The 6,147-nt window shown below is 45.0% G+C and overlaps 1 long non-coding RNA gene across 3 annotated transcripts; it reads left to right on the forward strand.

The window, feature by feature from the left end:
* Positions 1-2,148: 2,148 nt before the first annotated feature.
* On the forward strand, positions 2,149-3,222 carry LOC121840334. Of its 3 annotated transcripts, none has more exons than XR_006079508.1 (3): positions 2,149-2,172; positions 2,940-3,011; positions 3,163-3,222. It is a non-coding gene; the product is annotated as an uncharacterized LOC121840334 (long non-coding RNA). The 3 variants fall into 3 exon arrangements; XR_006079506.1 differs by lacking the exon at positions 2,149-2,172 and adding an exon at positions 2,579-2,599; XR_006079507.1 differs by lacking the exon at positions 2,149-2,172 and having other exon boundaries at positions 2,921-3,011.
* The last annotated feature ends 2,925 nt before the right edge of the window (positions 3,223-6,147 follow it).

The raw sequence follows: 6,147 nt of genomic DNA on the forward strand, positions 1-6,147 counted from the left end.
CAGTACTGAGTAATGATAACGGCTCTATGGGGTACCAGTACTGAGTAATGATAATGGCTCTATGGGGAACCAGTACTGAGTAATGATAACGGCTCTATGGGGTACCAGTACTGAGTAATGATAACGGCTCTATGGGGTACCAGTACTGAGTAATGATAACGGCTCTATGGGGTACCAGTACTGAGTAATGATAACGGCTCTATGGGGAACCAGTACTGAGTAATGATAACGGCTCTATGGGGTACCAGTACTGAGTAATGATAACGGCTCTATGGGGTACCAGTACTGAGTAATGATAACGGCTCTATGGGGTACCAGTACTGAGTAATGATAACGGCTCTATGGGGTACCAGTACTGAGTAATGATAACGGCTCTATGGGGTACCAGTACTGAGTAATGATAACGGCTCTATGGGGTACCAGTACTGAGTAATGATAACGGCTCTATGGGGAACCAGTACTGAGTAATGATAACGGCTCTATGGGGAACTAGTACTGAGTAATGATAACGGCTCTATGGGGAACCAGTACTGAGTAATGATAACGGCTCTATGGGGTACCAGTACTGAGTAATGATAACGGCTCTATGGGGAACCAGTACTGAGTAATGATAACGGCTCTATGGGGTACCAGTACTGAGTAATGATAACGGCTCTATGGGGAACCAGTACTGAGTAATGATAACGGCTCTATGGGGTACCATTACTGAGTAATGATAACGGCTCTATGGCGTACCAGTACTGAGTAATGATAACGGCTCTATGGGGAACCAGTACTGAGTAATGATAACGGCTCTATGGGGTACCAGTACTGAGTAATGATAACGGCTCTATGGGGTACCAGTACTGAGTAATGATAACGGCTCTATGGGGTACCAGTACTGAGTAATGATAACGGCTCTATGGGGTACCAGTACTGAGTAATGATAACGGCTCTATGGGGTACCAGTACTGAGTAATGATAACGGCTCTATGGGGTACCAGTACTGAGTAATGATAACGGCTCTATGGGGTACCAGTACTGAGTAATGATAACGGCTCTATGGGGTACCAGTACTGAGTAATGATAACGGCTCTATGGGGTACCAGTACTGAGTAATGATAACGGCTCTATGGGGTACCAGTACTGAGTAATGATAACGGCTCTATGGGGTACCAGTACTGAGTAATGATAACGGCTCTATGGGGAACCAGTACTGAGTAATGATAACGGCTCTATGGGGAACCAGTACTGAGTAATGATAACGGCTCTATGGGGTACCAGTACTGAGTAATGATAACGGCTCTATGGGGTACCAGTACTGAGTAATGATAACGGCTCTATGGGGTACCAGTACTGAGTAATGATAACGGCTCTATGGGGAACCAGTACTGAGTAATGATAACGGCTCTATGGGGAACCAGTACTGAGTAATGATAACGGCTCTATGGGGAACCAGTACTGAGTAATGATAACGGCTCTATGGGGTACCAGTACTGAGTAATGATAACGGCTCTATGGGGTACCAATACTGAGTAATGATGACGGCTCTATGGGGAACCAGTACTGAGTAATGATAACGGCTCTATGGGGTACCAGTACTGAGTAATGATAACGGCTCTATGGGGAACCAGTACTGAGTAATGATAACGGCTCTATGGGGTACCAGTACTGAGTAATGATAACGGCTCTATGGGGTACCAGTACTGAGTAATGATAACGGCTCTATGGGGTACCAGTACTGAGTAATGATAACGGCTCTATGGGGTACCAGTACTGAGTAATGATAACGGCTCTATGGGGTACCAGTACTGAATAATGATAACGGCTCTATGGGGTACCAGTACTGAGTAATGTGCAGGGGTACAAGGTAATTAAGTCAGATAAATAAAGCTATATAAATGTTATGTACATAGTCATATACATAAAGCTATATAAATATATATAGCACTAAGTACTCTGTATGGTTCTACACAACAGTTGTCTCACAGTATTGCCTCACACTGAACAACATGACCAATTATTGTGTATTCGACATCAAGTCACACAAGAACTGAGAAGCCACAGAGTAGAGTAGGGGTATTAAACTCATTCCATGGAGGGTCTAGTGTCTACAGGCTTTTATTTTTTTCCTTCAATTAAGACCTAGACAACCAGGTGAGGGGAGTTCCTTACTGAGACCTAGACAACCAGGTGAGGGGAGTTCCTTACTGAGACCTAGACGACCAGGTGAGGGGAGTTCCTTACTGAGACAACCAGGTGAGGGGAGTTCCTTACTGAGACCTAGACAACCAGGTGAGGGGAGTTCCTTACTAAGACCTAGACAACCAGGAGAAGGGAGTTCCTTACTGAGACCCCAACAACCAGGTGAGGGGAGTTCCTTACTGAGACAACCAGGTGAGGGGAGTTCCTTACTGAGACCTAGACAATCAGGTGAGGGGAGTTCTTTACTGAGACCTAGACAATCAGGTGAGGGGAGTTCCTTACTGAGACCTAGACAACCAGGTGAGGGGAGTTCCTTACTGAGACCTAGACAACCAGGTGAGGGGAGTTCCTTACTGAGACCCTGAGACTAGACAACCAGGTGAGGGGAGTTCCTTACTGAGACCTAGACAACCAGGTGAGGGGAGTTCCTTACTGAGACCTAGACGACCAGGTGAGGGGAGTTCCTTACTGAGACAACCAGGTGAGGGAGTTCCTTACTGAGACCTAGACAACCAGGTGAGGGGAGTTCCTTACTAAGACCTAGACAACCAGGAGAAGGGAGTTCCTTACTGAGACCCCAACAACCAGGTGAGGGAGTTCCTTACTGAGACAACCAGGTGAGGGAGTTCCTTACTGAGACCTAGACAATCAGGTGAGGGGAGTTCTTTACTGAGACCTAGACAAACCAGGGTGAGGGAGTTCCTTACTGAGACCTAGACAACCAGGTGAGGGGAGTTCCTTACTGAGACAACCAGGTGAGGGGAGTTCCTTACTGAGACCTAGACAACCAGGTGAGGGGAGTTCCTTACTGAGACCTAGACAACCAGGTGAGGGAGTTCCTTACTAAGACCTAGACAACCAGGAGAGGGGAGTTCCTTACCAGGTGAGGGGACCTGAGACAACCAGGTGAGGGGAGTTCCTTACTAAGACCTAGACAACCAGGTGAAGGGAGTTCTTTACTGAGACCTAGACAACCAGGTGAGGGGAGTTCCTTACTGAGACCTAGACAACCAGGTGAGGGGAGTTCCTTACTGAGACCTAGACAACCAGGTGAGGGGAGTACCTTACTGAGACAATTGAGGGAGTTCCTTAATTTGTCCATCAAGTACAAGGGAAGACCAGACAACCAGGTGAGGGGAGTTCCTTACTGAGACCTAGACAACCAGGTGAGGGAGTTTGAGACCTGTCTTGACCAGGTGAGGGGAGAATAGAGACAACCAGGTGAGGGGAGTTCCTTACTGAGACCTAGACAACCAGGTGAGGGGAGTTCTCTAAGAATGTGACAACCAGGAGAAGGGAGTTCCTTACTGAGACCCCAACAACCAGGTGAGGGGAGTTCCTCTACTTGAGACAACCAGGTGAGGGGAGCTCCATTTATAACAATCAATGAGGGGAGTTCTTTACTGAGACCTAGACAAACTGGGTTAGGGGAATTCCTTTGAGAGTGACACTGACAACCAGGTGAGGGGAACTACTGAGACCTAGACAACCAGGTGAGGGGAGATATAGACAACCAGGTGAGGGGAGTTCTTTGTCTGAGACCTAGACAACCAGGTTTGAGACCTAGACAACCAGGTGAGGGGAGTAGACAACCAGGTAAGACCTAGACAACCAGGAGAAGGGAGTTCCTTACTGAGACCCCAACAACCAGGTGAGGGGAGTTCCTTACTGAGACCTAGACGACCAGGTGAGGAGAGTTCCTTACTAAGACCTAGACAACCAGGTGAGGGGAGTACCTTACTAATTAGTGACCTTAATTTGTCCATCAAGTACAAGGGAAGAGCGAAAACCCACCGACACTCGGCCCTCCATGGAATGAGTTTGACACGATGTCTTGAACAGGTAGTGAGAATAGAACAGGAAGTGAAATAAAGAGCGTTGGCTGTTATAGCTCCACCTTCAAGAAAAGTCTCTGTGAATGTGTAAAAATAGGAAAATTACTTCAACGGGTATAACTCATCTAGATTGTCCTCTCTTTAAAAAAAAATATGGCTCCATTTATAACACAATGACAGACCAATGCCAACACCAAATTCTGATGTTAATGAATTGATACTTTCAAAGTGACACTGATCCAGAAGAACTGGACATGTGATATAAAATGAGAGTACCTTTGTCTTGTCTTTAAACCCTCTTTGGTTTCTTGTTCAGTTAACTTGTCTCAACTCTTTGTTTTAAATGGTTCAGAGTGAACTATTTGAAATGTTTAGAAAGTTTACTCGTATTGAATACACCTCAAATCTTACTTCATACATCCAATGACTCCTTATCAAAGATGGTGGATAAATAAGAGGCGTTTTCATTTACATTTGAGTCATTTAGTAGATGGTCTTATCCAGAATGACTTACAGTCAGTACATTCATCTCCAGATAGCTAGGTGGGACAAGCACATATCACAGTCATAGAAAGTAAATTTTTTCTCAATAACGTTGCTGTCAGTAGAGTCAGAGCTAGAAGGGGGGTGGGGGGTCAGTGCTGGTTAAGTAGGGTTTCAGACATTGTCGGAAGATGGGCAGGGACTCTGCTGTCCTAGTTCCAGGGGGAAGATGGACAGGGACTCTGATGTCCTAGCTCCAGGGGGAAGATGGACAGGGACTCTGATGTCCTAGCATCAGGGGGAAGCTGGGCAGGGACTCTGATGTCCTAGCTTATTTTCCACCATAATTTGCAAATAAATTCATTAAAAAATCCTACAATGTGATTTCCTGGATTTTTTTCTTCTAATTTTGTCTGTCATAGTTTAAGTGTTCCTATGATGAAAATTACAGGCCTCTCTCATCTTTTTAAGTGGGAGAACTTGCACAATTGGTGGCTGACTAAATACTTTTTTGCCCCACTGTAACTAGGACATAACTAGGCAAATTTGAGAAAAAACACTTTATATCCGAGTTCTCAGGCGGTTGATGTGTAGGCCGTCATTGTAAATAAGAATTTGTTCTTAACTGACTTGCCTAGTTAAATAAAGGTAAAATAAAAATAATAAAAAAAGTTGGCTTTGCATATTCATGACATAGGCTAGTGGCATAGTAGCATCTCTCTCCATTGAATTCAGGCAGTTGATGTCAAAAACCCTTATTGAATATTAAAAAAAGTATTACAATAATCAGATATATCCACCAATCCAAAGAAAGGATAGGCGGGAAGTAGTGTGTCGTCAATGCTGCTTTGTGGACAACGACTCCCATTGGGCGGAGAGACATGTATCTGGTCAAGGCTTCATAATTCATAAAGGTCATGTTAGTGACCGCTGTTAACTCACACAACAAAATGTAGAGCTAAGATGTCCTGCATTAACCTCAGACCTTATTTTCAGCTTTGATTCCAACACCCTATTCTTTCCCAATACATTTTTCCCATAGGGATGACTGAACGAACCAGAGGTAACTCATTTCTACGTTTTAGGACTACAAGCTGGTGAGCTCTATATCTAGCACACTGAAGTGAGAGAGGGAACAACTAGCTCTGGTCTGTCCCATCTGGTTCATATTAGCAAAAAAAGAAATGTCCCTTTTTCAGGATTCTGTCTTTCAAAGATAATTAATAAAAATCCAAATAACTTCACAGATCTTCAATGTAAAGGGTTTAAACACTGTTTCCCTGCTTGTTCAATGTCTCTCTTAGACAGGAATGTCAGTGTTCTGCCATGGTCAGCGAAGAGCCAGGATCTCAATCCCCTTGAGGACGTCTGGGACTTGTTGGAACGGAGGGTGAGGGCTAGAGCCATTCTGCCCAGAAATGTCCAGGAACTTGCTGGTGCCTTGGTGGAAGAGTGGCGTAACATCTCACAGCAAGAACTGGCAAATCTGGTGCAGTCCATGAGGAGGAGATGCACTGCAGTACTTAATGCAGCTGGTGGCCACACCTGATACTTTTGACCCGCCCCCCCTTTGTTCAGGCACACATTATTCCCTTTCTGCTAGTCACATGTCTGTGGAACTTGTTCAGTTTATGTCTCGGTCTCA

This window comes from Oncorhynchus tshawytscha, linkage group LG21 (assembly GCF_018296145.1).
Source record: "Oncorhynchus tshawytscha isolate Ot180627B linkage group LG21, Otsh_v2.0, whole genome shotgun sequence".
Taxonomy (NCBI): domain Eukaryota; kingdom Metazoa; phylum Chordata; class Actinopteri; order Salmoniformes; family Salmonidae; genus Oncorhynchus; species Oncorhynchus tshawytscha.